The sequence below is a fragment of the Acyrthosiphon pisum genome, chromosome X (assembly GCF_005508785.2).
Source record: "Acyrthosiphon pisum isolate AL4f chromosome X, pea_aphid_22Mar2018_4r6ur, whole genome shotgun sequence".
NCBI lineage: Eukaryota > Metazoa > Arthropoda > Insecta > Hemiptera > Aphididae > Acyrthosiphon > Acyrthosiphon pisum.
This window is the reverse complement of record NC_042493.1, coordinates 122,798,055-122,816,342: the sequence shown is the minus strand read 5'-3', so window position 1 is coordinate 122,816,342 and position 18,288 is coordinate 122,798,055.

Genomic DNA, 18,288 nt, shown 5'->3' with positions numbered 1-18,288 from the left:
TAGGAAATGTATTCATTATAATATACCTACCAATATTATATAATCATTATAGTTAGTAAATTAATAACGTAATACATTAAAATAATAGTAATCGAATTTTGTTTTAATTTTTAATCTTGTAAATAAACCCTGTGGGCCGTGATAGATTTTCGGGTTTAAAATTGGGTCACGGTCCTAAAAAGATTGACAATTACAACCAAGGCCAATAAATGGTTTTTAAAATATACAACTAAATAGAAAATAGACAAAAACATCCGAATATTAAATACCTACAAAACCTACTATGGTATAGAAAAAACGCATTTAACTGTTATTTAATATTCGTTGTAAATAAGTATATAGGTACCGTTAACAAATTTAAAAGCTATTGTGATAATTTAAATTTAACTTAGTGAAATATGGAGTATTAACTTTTATTATACTACAATTAGTAGTCTTACAGTCATAAATATTACACATGGGTACCTAATCGTTTTCTATAATTTTACAATGCAATTGTCAATTTGTGAAACAGTCAGAAGAACGCTGCACCTCCCTGCAGACGTATGGCTAACGGCTTTTTAAAGCATGTCTTGTCGAGAGGGCCCATATACATAATATATGAAATTTCAGCCCCGGGGCCCGAGGGGTTGTCGATCCGGCCTCGACTACAACCGCGTTGGAGCGCAACGTTTTTGCGGACGGATGACGTCCCGCAGACCTATGCAATCGTCTGCACCTGCCGACGGACTTGTGCTTTTCGACTCGTCCACCCCGATGCCCGCCCCTTAATACGGGCATCACTCGGGAATTACGACGAATCGCAATCCTCCGCGGCGTGGAGGTTAAGCCGTGCGCCGTGTCATAAATTCATTCGTACAAGTTCAAAAACGGCATCCGAACGAAATAAATCACGTACGCGGACGAAAAGGAAAGGTGATCATTTTTACGCTCGGCGAAGCAGCTGTTCGTATATGCACACGCGTGTTTGTACACGTTTTATGTGTGTGTGTGTGTGTGTGTGTGTGAGTGTGTTGTACTATGCACATAAGGCACGCATTAGCCGAGTGTAGATATATATAAATTGGCGGGTACGAGGGGGGTTGGGGCGCGATTCACAATAAAATGTAAGCTGATATTCATTGTACATGACGCGTATATAATGTATGTATATATATATAGGCACCTAACGCATAATATCGCGTATTATGTCCTGAGCGTGTGCGCGTGTGTTCCCCTCCGAGAGCGTACAACATAACCTAGGTATAGGTATATATATATATATACGGCGGTTGCAGCAGCAGCACCGGCAGCAGGATTCCCCCGAGTTGAATTCCGCAGCTAAAATTAACAACACCATATTATTATTATTACTATTATACTGCACGACTGTATACGGCGTGCGCTATTATTATTATTATTATTTATTCTGATGATATATTATATTTTACACGTTATTATATAGGCCCCCGCACACAAAGGCTGGCGTTGACTCGTCAAAAAGTTAAAGTTAATTTTTTTTAACTTTTTATAACTCGTCGACTCGTAAAGTTTAAGTTGCTATTCTTGTAACTTAACTTTTCGTAGTTAGTTAGCTATCGTCATCGTGCAGTTGAGTTAATTTTCTTTTCGTGTCACGTGGAGCCAACAGACAACACTGATTTGTTGACACTTTTTCCATTTTCGTAATTTATTTGCAAAATACTAGGGCATTTTTTCAACTATTTTATTTTCATTAACTTGTCCAACCTTGCGGCTATACCTAGACAATAGATTATTGGATACACGTCTTTTCCCCTGTATATTGGCCTAAGTAGGTAATTTATAGTTAAAATTAGAATTTTTGGACAAAAAGGATATTGATCCCCCCTCTCTCCTAGAAGATGAATCAAATCCGCTACTGATGTGATCCGAGAGGGGAGTCGTGTTCCCTAAAGCACATTTTCGGTATAAATTATTTATCTATATATTTTAGAACTCAACGAGCTGTGATACTTATGATGCTATTATGAGTTGTGAGTTTATCTATTTAATACGATGAAAATATGTGTGACTTTGAGAGCAGCCTTCCAGGAAACGGTATTTGTAGTGGCGGGGGGAGAGAGCTCACGTTTCAGACCCACAAAGAGAGGGGGGGTTGACGGAATCGGAAAATATTTCCAAGTGTGTCGAGATGAATGGGAAATTGTAAGAACATATTGTGTACAAGACTTAAGTTCAAGTGGCGGGTCGTCGAAATGGCGGTTATAAGACTCTCGGAGAGTGTAATATTTTATGGTTACGTCGAGAAAGTAGCTGCGAAGGTATTAATACGAGGAAGAATATAATAAGACGACTTGAGAACGAGCCGTATCGTATACACATGGTATTTGTATTTTGTAATTTATTAAGGGTGTCGGTACTGGTTTTTCCAATTTTCCGCAGCTCTATAGAATTTAAAAACTATATTTTATATATTTTAAGTTTCTACCATAGTTATTACAAAACATTTCCACTAACCTACTGCCCGATAAATATTTAGGGGGTTGATACGTTGTGTTATACAAACAAAAATTACTTTACAGAAGAATCTCTCACACCTCGTTAGTGGATTTTCATTTTACTTTAAATAGTGGTTAAGAAATATACGTTTGAAAAATAGCAAAACATATTGTGCATTATTCGAATGCATATTTTAGCTTCTATAATTATAATTTTGAAAGTCGGTCTTTGATCCGACCTGCAAAATGTTATCGTCAAAAAAAAATAATCATATCTAACTATTCTAAAAGTCGTGAGAGTTTTTGTACTAACTCCTTAAACTTCAACTCCATTAATTTAAACATTTTCGATTATTGGTGTTAGTTTTCACGATGGTTTTTTAACGAATCATTCGAAATTATTTAGGAACAAATATTGGACCTAAAAAAAAATAATCAATCAAGAAAAATATTAAGTACCTAGTAGTAAAAATAAAATATTTAAAATATAATACCAAAAACAATTATTTGAGGGGTGGAAATCCAAATCGCACTATTTTCAAAACCGACATAATCGAGTTAGATATCAATTCTTAAAGAAAAAACATCGACATATCGTTTGGAGTCGTCAGAATAGATCAACACGTATTATTTCCTGATCAAATACGATATTGAAAATAACTGTTAAATCCAAAACGAACCTTTTCCTTACATAAAAATGATATTTAGATAATCAAAATGTACTTTTTTCAGTTTTACGACAAACCGTGCTAAAAGAACAGGCGCCAATCATTAACTATTGTAGTATAATACCAAAACACATTTCAGTTAATTATTACCTTTTTTATGATGTGCTAAAACGTATACCCGTGTTGTATGTACAGGGAAGTAAAATAGTTAATCCAAAACGTACTAAAATTGAATTCTAAAAATTGTAATAAAGTTTGAAATTAAATTAAAAATAGAATATCCTAGAATATAGAACACATTACACTCGTTTTAAACAGAAATAACATTGTTATTATCAAATAGTTTTAAAAAAAACACCTTATCTTCAATATTATTTGTCTATTTATAAATGGTTTGTTTTTTTTATCGTCAAAGTAAGTTAAGAAAGAGAAAATCGCTTCTTCTGAAAAATAAGACTTATTTTTTCAACAGTACGCTTTGGATTTCAACACCTTAATAATTGTTTTGTTTGTGCATCATACGTCAAAAAAGTTATTTTATTATAATACGCCAAAAGTTAAAATACAATATCCAAAACACTTAGGTATGGTATTTTTATGTTATTATTATATGTATATTATTATAATACGTCAAATTTAATATAAAACATCAGACATATTACGTAGGTTATTGTATTAAAAAAATGATAAAACGGTTTTAATCAAAATGTTATAATACATATTAAATTAATGAAGTGAAATATTTTGAACGATTCCGCATAAAAATGATACAACTCGGTATTGATAAGACGTAATCTTCAATATTAAACTACTTACCATAAGGTACGATACGATACCATTACATAACAACTAGTTATATATTGTTATGAAATGAACATAACTTCATTGGTTTTGTAATAACTTATGTATAAGCCAAAACTAAAACATACATTTTACACCCAAATTTTTTCACTTAAATTCAATTAAATTATTATTTTTTATTTTTAACTGTTCTTAAAAATGTTAATACTGATCTTTTGTGAGTATGATTATAACAACTTTTGTTTCGATATTGTATTGATTTGTTATCATTTTTTTTTTTTTTTTTATGTCTTATAGCCTATTGGAAAATAACTGTTAGAACTGGTTGAATTGTTCACAGCTAAAAAGGTGAAACCGGTGCAAACGTAGTGTAAACATCGCGAAAAAAAAAGGGGTGAGCACCGTGCAGGGAGAATCACCCTGTATACTATAGTGGATTGGACCAGTTATTTTTGGGTGATGGGTTGCTCGCTCAATTAATAATAATATCGAAATCACGCGCATATTCGTTATTATCAGTATTTCTGTTTGCTGCGATCGGTTGCACTCAGAAAAAAAAGTCACCATATGTAATATACTATATATTATATTGCCGCCGCCGCCGCCGCAGGTGGATTGCCCATCCAGGTTTTATATTTTATCCCCGAGCGGCTAGGTGGTAGAGCATAATAATAATAATAATAATAATAATAATAATATATTGTCGTTAAAAAAATTATCATATTGTGCGCAGACATTATTATTATTATAACTGCGTCTCGGGAGAAGTGCGACGGCGATCACGTGGTCCACAGCTGCAGCAGCCGATGCTTCGAGGGACTATATGGGCACTGTATAGGTGTACGCTCGGCACCCGCTGCAGCTTGTCCCCTCGAAAACGTTTTTTTTTTTTCCTTTCTCTTTTTTTAACCGCAAAATAATAATAATAATAATATAAACAAACGACGTGTGTATCCGACGCGCGTATAATGGGTGGGTACCGACGACGTTTTAAAAACGTTCGTACGTGTCCCCGTCGACACCGCAATAATGCATCACAATAATATTGTGTACGAAATCCCGAGAGTAGCGTTCCCGTTTCCTACGATTTACATACGTCACAGGGTTCTCAAACCTATTTAATTTTTTCAGAACCTATAATTTTTTAAGTCCCTATAATGATTAGTATGAACAATTATACAATCTTAGTGGACGGGACGTGAACGAGGGTGCACGGAAATTACGATCGCGCAAATTTGTGTTAAATTCGTGCTAAAGGAAGGATATGTAAAATTATAAAAGATTCCTTTTTTTTGGCTGGCTGGCGCGACGTACGTCTCCAAAATTGTTTAAGCTTACCACCTGTATCGTTCGTCTTAAAAACAGTGCCTAGTTATTGTAATCGGTATGTTTAAATACGCCATACCTATATATCTTATATTATATGAGTTTAAAATTCCGTGTTTACGTGAGAACAATAGAAATATAATTAAAACACATACTTGATTACTTTAAAATCATTGGTATTTTTTTAAGTTCAAACATCAGTCACTAACCCGAATCATATTTAAAAGTATTTTTATTAAAACTAAATTGAAACGTATCTAAAGTGAATGATGGACCTGCGATGCTCTTTAACAAGATCGTTAATATCAGGCTTGGATTTACTTGAAAACAGACGTAAGTGGAATTATGTAGTAGGTATATTTCATTTTAATTTGAAGTACAATAAGGTCATATTTTTTAATCACCTATCGCCACTCTGGTCCTCTTCAACACCCCTAAAATGTCTTTGGGTCTTATACCACCCCCTAGAGGCTGCCAATGCCTACAAGGGGACGCTATCGCCAACTCTGAGAAAGTTTGATATACGTCATGATTAGGGCTCGGATTTTGTGGAAAACACTACACACTATTACTCACTGACAACTAAGTACTTACTTTTTAAGGGACGAGTGTGATGGAAAGACAATTCTTATGCAGGGTGATTTTTTAAACATGCTCAACCTGTGTTTTTGCTTAAATATTAAATTTAAATTCTGATTTTTCGAATTTTCAAATACACACGGAAACGACATTTTCGATTACTAGAGTTTTTGTACGACTTAAGGATCCCGTGACAATACGAACTTCTGTTTTTCAAATGGGAAGCACCATTTTAATTATTCGGCAGATTTTTTTTTTGAGAATTTTGATGTATATCTAAATCAAAATTCGAACGAATAGTTTTTGAAGTAAAAGAACTTTGTGTATTGAGGATAATATTTTAAGGATTTATCATTTGCTACAACACCCGAGTCGTAGTCATAATGATATGTTTATTGAATTATAATACAGTGAAAACTCCCCCGACGGACACCTCCGAATAGCGGACGACATTTTAATCTGCACGGTACGCGCTGAACCGATCTCCTGAGAGCTTCCACGATTTCTTCGTTTGGTTGGGGTCTCGCCGTTTTCTTCTTCTACCTATCTGAATAGGAACCTCTGAAATTTCGAGGCGTGAGTCTATAATACATCAATAACTTGGGTGTCAGCTGTTATCGAGTATAACATATTATGACAATAGCTGTCGGCACTTGGATGATAGGTAGGTACTTAAATTGTATAACAGGACCGTTCGTATATTTGAATAAATAAACTTCCTCCGTGTACACTCTCGTCGGTTGTTTTTCGATATTTTTCGAATACAATAAAGTGGTTTTCATATAATATAAAAATTGTATCGACTCCTTTTAAAGTTAAAATGTCACGAGAAAACTGCAGACTGCGTGTCAGACACAGACAATATTTCTTATCGTCAAAATACACGACTGCGGCAGGTTGAATAACACTGTTAAAACTAATAACAGTTTTAAATTATTCGAGTCGACGCGATATTATATTGTATTGGACGACCTCGACGGAAAGAAAATATACAAGAAAAAAAAAATTGTAAACTTAATGAAAAAATAAATTCAGAGTATTACGTTTATAGCTCGAAGGGTACCGAATCGGTTAGGTTACCGATATAATACCGTTATATACCAGCTAGGTTTAACATGCGTAATCTGCATAATATAATAGAATACGGAATTCGAGAAAGAAAAATATATTGTATATTAAAATATTAAATGGATAAGCTTCGACGATAGAAAAAAATATTAAATATTGCTCGCAAGAATTTATGCTAAATTGTCTTTTTATTCTATAGTAATAATATCGCATTATTTAATTATGTCGTTGTTAACGTCGAACCGATCGAAGCCATCGGAGTTTCACCGAATATGCGATAAAAATATTTAAAAAAAAACTAAAAATTGAGAAAAAAGGTGTAATAATCGATTGAACGTCTACAAAATTGGGAAAACGTGCAATGAAAAAACCGTCTAATTCAATCGAATTTGCGTCTCGCTTTTTTAAACTCGCTATAATTATAGCGCATAATAATATTATTTAGGTAAGTACCTCCAGCCGGTCGCATCAAATTATTTTAATAATAACGAACAAGTGGTGGGCGATAGCGAAAGTATATATAGAGATGAAAATAAAAGTCGGCGGCACTTGTGTTGTACCTACCTACCTATAGCGTAGTTCTGAATTTAAAGCATTTCAATGAAATTATGAAAAATATTTTTTTTTCTTATAAACGTACTCGGGGTTATAGACGATATAATGAATGACTCATTTACCAAGGTTTACGGATTACCATATTAATGGTTATAAATTAGGTAAACGTGGTATTGTATTCTTGGTTATCAGTCCAGGGCTGGTAATGTACTAATGCCCTATATAAAACCCTAAACATTCTAAATAATGCAGTTAAATTGTTTTTGTTTTTAATATATTTAGTAGGTACACATTTTGAATAATATTTGATGAAATTAATTAAATTGAAATAAAAGTGACTAAAATAATTCGTCGAGGGTAAACTTCGTTCAATAACACCGTTCCGACGGTAGAAAAAATATTTTGGCCAAACTCTTGTACAAACGCACGCAATCGACCGATGAACATTTTAATTTCAGCATTTGAAATGAAATAATTGAAACTAAATGCACGCGGGTATTACGACTTACGACAAAATGCTTGTAACGAACGATATCGTCGGCTGATTTCAGTGTCGATTTTATTGCTCTGACAGACAATAGTCTTTAATAAAACAGATTGATATTATAATATTATAGTGATTATAATTAATAATAAAACTTTACCACGCCGCCAATCGAAAACTTATTGAGTACGTAAGTTTTTATAATACAATGTCCACTACGAGATACGAGTACTTACCTAATTTATTATTTTTTATACAAAAAAAAATATATATAATTTATAAATTTATATAAAACTCACGTTAACTTCGAATTTTGGTTCCGAAAACTCCTATAATGCCCTGAAAAATTAAGAAAATGACGTTGAAATCTAAAATTGCAAACAAATGAAAAATACATTTTCTTACTCTCCTTCAAAAGTACATATGTACTACGAGACGATAGCATCGTACTGCAGCAACTTCTGGAAATAGATGAAAAGTGTATCGAAATCTCAGCCCTAGGTATCACTTATCAGTTCACTGTTGGCTATTATTATTTGTTAATTGTTCGTTATTATTCGATTTCAGTAAACAAAGTTTTAAAAATTTTCTCTGTAACTTTATGATTATACATTTTTAGATGTAATAAACAATTTTTAATCAATACCTTACGTTTTATTTTTGACCCGGTCCAGAGCCAAGGATAACCATAACCAACCAGAATTATTTTTTATAATGGCACGGTCCATGCTGATGTCTAATGTCTATGATATCTTATGATAAGGGAGGTGAACGTTTGGACACGTTGCCCTAAAAACCAACAAGTTTGGGTGCACAGAATAAAATGTGTAGGTAGGTGTACATCAGTCAACATTTTAGCCTGTAAAATCATAGAATTTTTGGGTACACACATATAATATTGTTATATGTTAGTCTCACGGTTGGGGACGATGAAATTAACGATGACATACATACGCAATACCCATACAGTTATATCCGACAAGTTGCAAAAAAAAGCAAAAGACGAAATTAAAAAGATCTTTAGATTTGCGTGGATTTAATATTATATTTTTTATACATTTTTAATACTACAACGAGTACATAATATAATGATCAAAATATTTTAAAATCAAAGATGCTAAAAAAAACTATTTTGAGGACAATATTATTAGGTAACCATTAAAATCTAACCATCTCGTGATGTCTCCTGGGTCTCCTTAAAGCCAGGGTTTTTATAACCGGGTTTTCTTTTGTAGCTGTGTCATTTGGTTGTTTAATATTTTATCCATTACCTACGTCTGTTATGACGTTTTCCACTGCCTGTCATCGTCGCCATTCATCTTTTGAAGTGAAATTTCTTTGCGGAAGGTATGCGCGAAAAATTTGTGAAACATCCGGTTACGTTGATTTTCCACGAAAACGATTTCATGTAATAAATACCTTCTTGTTCGTCCAACGAACATATGAATCCGATTAATTAATAATCGTCTGCGTGATTTCGTTAATTATTTCCAGTTGTGATAAAAGGTATAACGAATTTTGAAAAGGGCGCCCTGAACAGTTTCAATATATTAATATGGACTTGCCTTGTACGAGTGAAACGCGTGGGTTTGTTTACATTGTCGAAAAAAAGTTTAATTAATTGTGTTTACAGGCGCCGTTGGCTGAGGAAAGATATTGTGTTGACTTGTCTCGTTTTTATGTATTTGAATTTGTAACTTATAAGTTAAATTAATGAACGTATAATAATAATAATAATGATAATCATATTCTATTACCAAGTAGGTACCTACATGTAGGTACTATGTTACCAAGAAATAACAGAAGATTTTCAATCATGTCGAACGTCCATATTTGAATATTGTTTGTAATCTCAAACACAATTGAAAATTGAAATCCCCTAGAAATTTATTAGGTATTACCATATATTACAATAATAAAATTCTTCATCTCGAAGTTTTTGATATCTCAAAATGTTTTTCCGTTCCCTATGAGTTTAGACATAGACGGTGAGAATTAAATTTAAAATTTAATTGTCCAGTACAATTAATGTGTATGCTATCATTGACTTTCAACTAATCCAAGCTGGGTGTTAATTGTATTTTTTTTTTGACTTTCTCCATTATGTCTGTTATGAAATTTTGTCTGCCTGTAATTTTCAACACGTAAGGGTTACCATCAGGGCTAAGTTTTGTGCGCATTGCTATGTTTTCTTGCATAGGCCCAATTCGAAAAATTGGGCAGTCATTTTCACGAATCACCTCATATACCTATTGATCACGCGTGTTCTATAATTATTTAAGTATAATGCATAACATTATAGGATAATATTTCAAAATATTATGTGATATAAACACGAAAAATTAATTTTAACGGTAAATTTAAACGAAACAATTGACGTTGAAAAGGATAGATTATGCCACGTCATGATATTTCGCTCCTAATTTCAATTTCATAAACCAGTGATTTTGGTCTTTGACGAAAATTAATTTGAAAACATGTTAAAAATGAGTGGATTTATTTGAAAGTAATGGAGTAGCAAAAATAATTTAGTTCACATAAACAGTGACTTTATGCAGTTTATTTTAAAATATTATAAGAAGATCATCCTCTTTCACATAACCATGTTTTAAATTATATTATCTTTTTATCGCATATCTTAACGTGTTTCAATAAAATTAAGACAGTTTACATTATATACAGAATTATTATAATAATTCAAAAGCAATTTAGTTCAGTTTTGGCTCAGTTCGGTCTCAAAAGAATTGTTCGGTTTGGTTGGTATAAGATTAAAAAGTTCGGTTCGAGCCCATATTTTTGAGCTCGTCCCACCTCTACAGAACCCGATCTAACTTATCAAAGGCCAAAATGCCTTTCATATATTATTATTTATTATTCATGTCGAAATAGTTTTGTGCGATATTACAAGTCACTGCAGCAGTAGTCGTATATGAGAATTAATTTTGAAACATTTTTCGGAGAGATCCGCAGACAGCAATTTATATTCTTCCGGAGTCGGACCTTTGAGGCGGGCGACTGGCAATCGGGCCTGGACCTTTTGACAAAAACGGTTACGGTAATATTATCTGGTACACTCTAAAATCTTATAATATTATGATATTCATAAAAGGTGCACCGGGGGCTAGTGGCTTAACTGTTTTCATGCGAAAATCCTATGTTTTTTTTTCACATATTATAATATTATGGGTTTTACGATCTGAAACTATACAACATGGACAACAATATTATAACATGCCGTCGAAACTTTTCCATGTCACCTTTCAAAAATTACTCCTATAATATAATATAATATATCACATCCGAATAACCGTAGTTTTTTTAAAAAAAAACGTGTTTACCGCAAGCACAATGAAATGTTTACTTTAAAATTAAAACTCAGAAGCACAGGTACATAATACCTAAAAAGTCTGCTAGAAAACAGACTTTAGTCGGACAGAATTGTGCTCTAAATTAAATCGATGTCACTCACTGTAATTTTGTATGATAAATTGCTGTCGGTCGTTATCGGCATGAAATCCGACCATATACTTAATATAATATACACATTGTGTAACAGGAACACCCGACAAACAACATAACTTTTGTCCTAATCAATATTTTTTAATTACATTTTGCACGCATGATTGTTCGACTCACGGTGCAGTCGCGCGCCGCACGTAAGTATATAATATAACATTTTTATTTTTAAAATGCTGAAGATAACAAATTTTAATTTTAATTTTTTTGAACATTTCGAAACAGTCGATTTATATATCTGGTTTTTGGAAAACAATTATCTCAGTCGAGTGGTTTTTTTTTATGATTTCTGAAAACGCCAAAGCGAAAGACTCTTTAATTAATTGTGAATGTCCGACGGTTTAATACCATCACATTAAAATGTTATTTAAACTGATCAAGAAATAATAGCAACATATTTTGTATGTTTTACGAGAATGTAAATCCGCGGTCTGTTTATAATTGCACAATCAGACAAAAATATGATTGTAAGAATTTTCGGCATGCTTATGGACAAATATTTTATTTATATAATTAAAAATGTAAATCGTTTTTAAACAATTAGTTTTGCACAATATTATAAGTAGATGTTTTACTAATATTTGCAATATATAGGTAATCGCGTTAGATTAGTCAACAACCTGATATGATAATTAAATGCATAATAATATATTTTTCAAATTGTTAAGGGAATATTTGCATCGTATTTAGATGGCTATTTTAAGAGAATATTAATCCACTACAATAATTATTGTTTGTATCACAATATTAGGCGAAATAAAAAAATATTGAGTCCAAAGAGACCATATAGTTTGGAGTAACAAATCTTTAAAGACTACTGCTTGCAGTATACAATTACAGCGGTAACCGCGTTAGATCGCAAAGTCTATAACTATAATATTATTATAATGTTTATGAACTATTATTTTATTTATATTATAATTAATAATGTGAATGGTATTTAAAGTATTAATCTAAGTAAATATGATATACAATAGGTAATCGCATCAGATTAGTCAGCGATGATAATTAAATGCATAATAATAATATATATTGTTCAAATTGTTGAAGGAGTATTAGCATAATAATTTAACTACTTTAACTAAATTATAATAATAATAATTGTTTGTACATTAATAAGTTGCAAAACAAATAACAAATAACTAATAATAGAATCTCTATATAATAGCGGCCGCTGGTATACAATAGATAACCGCTTTGGTACGTAAAGTCAATATCTAGTCGTAATAATATAAAGTTTGTGAACTATTGTTTTTTTTTCACTATTAATAGTGTAAATCATTTTATAATTAATTTTGCATGGTGTCATTAGAAGTAGATATTTTACTAATATTTTCGAAGGCAATCGCGTTGGATTGTTCAATTATCATATGATAATTAGACGCACAATTATAATATTATAATGTGGACTGACAGGCTGCTAGGACTAAACACAGCATTCCAAAATGTCTCTATCATTCAGCCACTGCGTCCGAACGATCAACCATCACTACGCTTCATAAAATACATGGAAATTGAAAACTGATTGTAAACAATTATTATAAGTGTAAAAACAAAAAAAATATTGCAATAACTAATATTTTGTACAAAAAAAATGTCAAATGTCAGCCACAAATGCCATCGCTGCCGAGGCTTATTTCTAATAAACAAAAAAAAAAAAATAATAATATATTACTCAAATCGTTATGGAAATATTAGCATCATATCATCTTTCAGGCTATTTCTAGTGCATATAAATCCGCGGCAAACAAATAAAGCCGTTATAAATATTTTAATAACAATACCTACTTGTTTGTACATCAATAAGGAAAAACAAATACCTAATGATTGTAAGTATAATAGTAGGTATAATGATATGTAGTTTGGACCGGTAACAAATCCCTATATAATAGCTGCCGCTGGTATACATTAGGTAACCGCGTTAGATCGCAAATTCAATAACCTTAATATTATTATAATGTTTATAAACTATTATTTTATTTATATTATTAATTATGTAAATTATTTTTAAATTATTAATTTAAGTGGACATGGTACGATAGGTAATCGCATCAGATTAGTCAATAATCAGCGATGATAATTAAATGCATAATAATATTATATCACTCAAATATTGTTGAAATCGTTAATGAAGTATTAGCGTCATAAATTATCTAAATTATAATAACAACTGTTTGTACCCGAATAAGGCAAAACAAATACCTAGGTATTAAAACAATATAATATAATAATATTATTATAGTTCTGACCGGTAACCAATCTCTTTGATAACTGCCGCTGGTATACAATAGGTAATTGCGTTGGTAGGTACGCAAAATCGACAAACTTAATATTATTATAATGTTTACGAACTATCATTTTATTTATATTATTAACTCAGGTAATTATGCTACAAATATAATATAGATGATCGAATCGGATTAGTCAATAATCAGCGATGATAATTAAATGCTTATATTGAAATATAAGCAAATATAAACTAAATATCGTTCAAATTGTTCAATTTGTTAAGAGATTATTATTTATTAGTACCATACCTAAACTAAATTATGATAGTAATTGTTCGTACCTCAATAGGGCAAAACAAATACCTAATAATTGTAAGCATAATAACATAATAATATAGTTTGGACCGGTAACGAATCTCTATTATAGCTGCCACTGGTATACAATTGGTAACCGCGTCGGTATGCAAAGTCAATACCATGTTTGTAAACTAGTGTCTTTATATACTGTAATTGTGAAAATCATTTTTAAATTATTTTTGCACGATGTCACTATAAGTAGATGTTTTATTGTTACATTGGATCGGTCGATAATCGATGATGATAATATTAGACGCACAATAATATTATATCACTCAAATCGTTATGGAAATAACAATTAATATTTTACAAGGTGCACATAAATCCGCGGCAAACAAATAAAGCCGTTATAGATTATAATATTGTCTCTACCTCGATAAGGCAAAACGAATAGGTGACGTAATAATTATGAGCATAACCAGTCCTGTAAAGGATACTTTTATAAAGTACTTGACTAAATACTCAAATACTTTAATTGTAGAGTATTTCAAATACTACTCAAATACTTTTGGTTTTTAAAGTGGGTTTCTAATTATCGTAATATAAACATATAGGTAGTAGGTAATCTAATAGTTATCTAATAGTTTTAAATGGAATATTGTTATTCAATAACTTTTTTAGAAATCTGGTTTTCACAAACCTTTGGGCTTCGGCCAACACAGAAATACAGAATATTAAATAAAACTATTATTCTATTATTGTAGTTGACAATAATATTTTTCCAACCAATTATTTCGAATAAAAATAAAATGTTCGAAATAGAAAACCAAAGTATTCAATACCAAAAAGTATTTGATACAAAAAAAAATATTTAAAATACCATTCAAAATACTTCGTGCTGAAAGTATTTAAAAAGTTATTCAATACTTAAAAAACTTTTACTCAAATACTTTACAGGACTGAGCATGACAACGTACCTAATAATAGTATGGTTTGTACCGGTAACGAATCTCTACAAAACAGTATAATGTTTGACAACTATTGTTTTTTTTTATATTATTAACAGTGTAATAATAAAATTGTGTAAATCGTTTTAAAATTAATTTTCAATAATATCACTCTTCACCAATATTTACGATAAGCAACCACCTTTGACCGGTCAACAATCAGCGATGATAATTAGACGCACAACATTAAAATATATGCAAATATCACGTCACTCGAATCGTTGCGGTAATAACAAATAATATTTTATAAAGTGCATAGGTAATATTATTATAAATCGGCGGCAAACAAATAAAACCGTTTTAGATTAATATAATACTATCGTTCGTACCTCGACAAGGCAAAACGAATAGGTTACGCAATAATAATAATAATAATAATAATATAGTTTGGACCGGTAACAATAATCTCTACTACCCATACAATAGCGGTTACCGCGTCGGATTGCAAAGTGCGCGCGCGTGCACACACGGTACACACCGGTGCACGGTGCACGCACTCCTCTCGCGGCGCGCGTATCACGGGCGTAATCGCGGCGGCGCGTCCTGCCACCCCGCCCCCGCGCGGGGTGTCCCGACATCTGCGCACGGCGGGGGGGAGGGGGGGAGGGGCGCGTGTTATATTATTAGTAAATAACGGCGCGTGCTGTTCGCCGCGGTGCTATACACAATAATAGTGATAATATAATATAAAATATTAACACACACACACGCGCACGCACGCGAATTTACGGTGCACGCACAATACGCCGACGTGTAACGCCGCCGGCCCGGTGGTGCGCCGCCGGTATTGTTCCTCGGCGGCGGCGGTGTCGGGGCAGATGTTCGGTGGGACGACGCGACGGCGCACCGGCACAGAGCACACGACAACCGTCCCGCCGCCGCCGCCGCGAACAAAACGTCCGCGTACACCTCTAAAACACTGCTGCAACGGCGGCGGCGGCGGCAGCAGCAGCAGCAGCAGTCACCTGCGCGGGCGCGCGCGCGTTTTAAGGGTGCTCGGAACGGACGCGGAGAGTTCTGGTCGCGCGCGCGCGCGCAGTGATTGAATTATTCGGGTTTTGCACGCGCATTCTGACAAAAGGGGCGCCCCTCGAGCGCAGACGCGTCACCGCCTCACCGCCCCGCCGACCGCCGTCACTGACGTCGCGTCGTCGTCGTCTGTGGGTGAATATTCTCCGTTTGCCTCACCGCTGCGCGCGTACCTCACCGGTCGGTGCACGTCGCATTATACCATTATTATTATTACTATTATTATTATACCGGGTGGCCGGTAATGCACCGGGTTACCGCGGTTTCCGGCAACATTGCGTACTAACCCGAACATCGCGGTATACGCGTATTATACCCGCTATATACCTACCTACCTTGTACTCCGTATTTTCGCAAGGGATTTCGTCGGTGTTTTCTCTTTATTTTTACGTCACGTTATTGGGTGCACGCGAGTACACGAAAATGTACGTGTGCGTAGGTTGAGGCTTTAAGTCGGCTTGAAATGCTCCAAAAAAACCGTCGGAAAATAGCAAAAAACTTCGTTTTAACCGCATTAATATCGTTAAGAAAATGCCCTCGTACCGGCCGGTGAACGCAACCGTTGGATTATTATTATTATTATTATTATTATACCGGGTGGTAATGCACCGGGTCACCGTAATTTTGGTAAAACTACTTGTTATACCTCATACGGTTATAATACGTGTGTTCCATATTTTTGGAAGGGATTTTGTGTTTTCTTCTACCTCTACGTCACATCCTTTGGGTAGTGATAATAGATCGATATCAACAACCCTGAAGACTATCGAAAAATAGCAAAAACTCCAATTTCGCCACAATAATATCCTTAAATAAAATAACCTCTAACCGGTCGGTGCACGCGACGCCGTAAATTATTCTATTATTATTATACAGGGTGGCCGGTAATGAACCGGGTTACCTGCTGTTTGATGGGCATGTACCACAGTTTCTAGCAATGTTATGCACATAGGTATTTGCATTTTGGTATACCAGCTACGCGTACATGTCATATACCTGCCTTATACGTGTGTTCCATATTTTACAAGAGATTGGGCGTTTTCTCGTTATTTTTACGTCACATTATTATGCGAGTACACGAAAATGAATACACAGCCCCGTCGGCCAAATCGGTCGAGGCGTTCAGTTTGTGATAATATATGATAGACTGAGATTAAAATCTAAGTTTTAGAGATTAAATGCTCCAAAAAACTATCGAAAAATAGCAAAACCGCAATAATATCATTAAAAAATACCATCTAACCAGTAACCGGTCGGTGCACGCTTCGTCGTAAATTATTCTATTATTATTATACAGGGTGGCCGGTAATGCACCGGGTTACCGCGGTTGGATGGGCATGTACCGCAGTTTCCATCAATTATATTTATATATAGGTACCTGCATTTTGGTGAAATTACCTGTTACCGTTACGTTACACGGTTTATTCCATATTTTTGGTCGGAATTTTTCGTTTTCGTGTACTTTTACGTCATAATATGTAAGTACATGGAGATTTATACACAGTCCCATGTAGGTAATATAGGCCAGACAGGTTGAGACGTTAATAGTTATAACAATAAGTATACCTATAAGTTCCGGATTTAAATGCCCCAAAAAACTACTCAAAATGCTCTAAAAAATATCAAGCAAATACCAAAATATTTGAAATATTTGAAATTTTTTTAAAAAAAATGCAAATAATAAAAATGTTCTTTTCTCTGATTAGGTTAGGTGTAGTACGTCATACGTATGTTACCGTGGTTTGCAGAACATGTACCGCCTTTTCCGCCAATTATATACATTATACGTGCACTTTGTGCAAGATTTTAGTTGGGTATACCTAATATACTTGTATAGACCATATTTTTGAAAAAAATTTGTGTTTTCGTAAACGGGAGCGTAAATTTACCTTTTACTAAAACTAGAGCCAAATGGGCTATAGCCGGTGAATAATTTATACAGTACATAGAAATACCCTGTAAAATTGAAACAAATTCGCACGTTTATATCTAATAAAAATTTTTTTTAAAAAAGGTCAACAAGTGGGTACCGATCATGTCGTTGTCATGGATAATATTATCATGTTATATTTTAACTCAATGATAAATCACTGTATACGAAAAATGATTCTGAGTGGAGACCTTGTATTGGCCTAGCATACTTGTAAAAATAATTAAATTTAATAGTAAAATACTATAATATTCGACAAATGTCTCAAGGCAAAGTGACTCGAAATACTTCGAAAATGTCATAATTCATGGAAAATTCATAAAGCAATGTTATGTTATGGA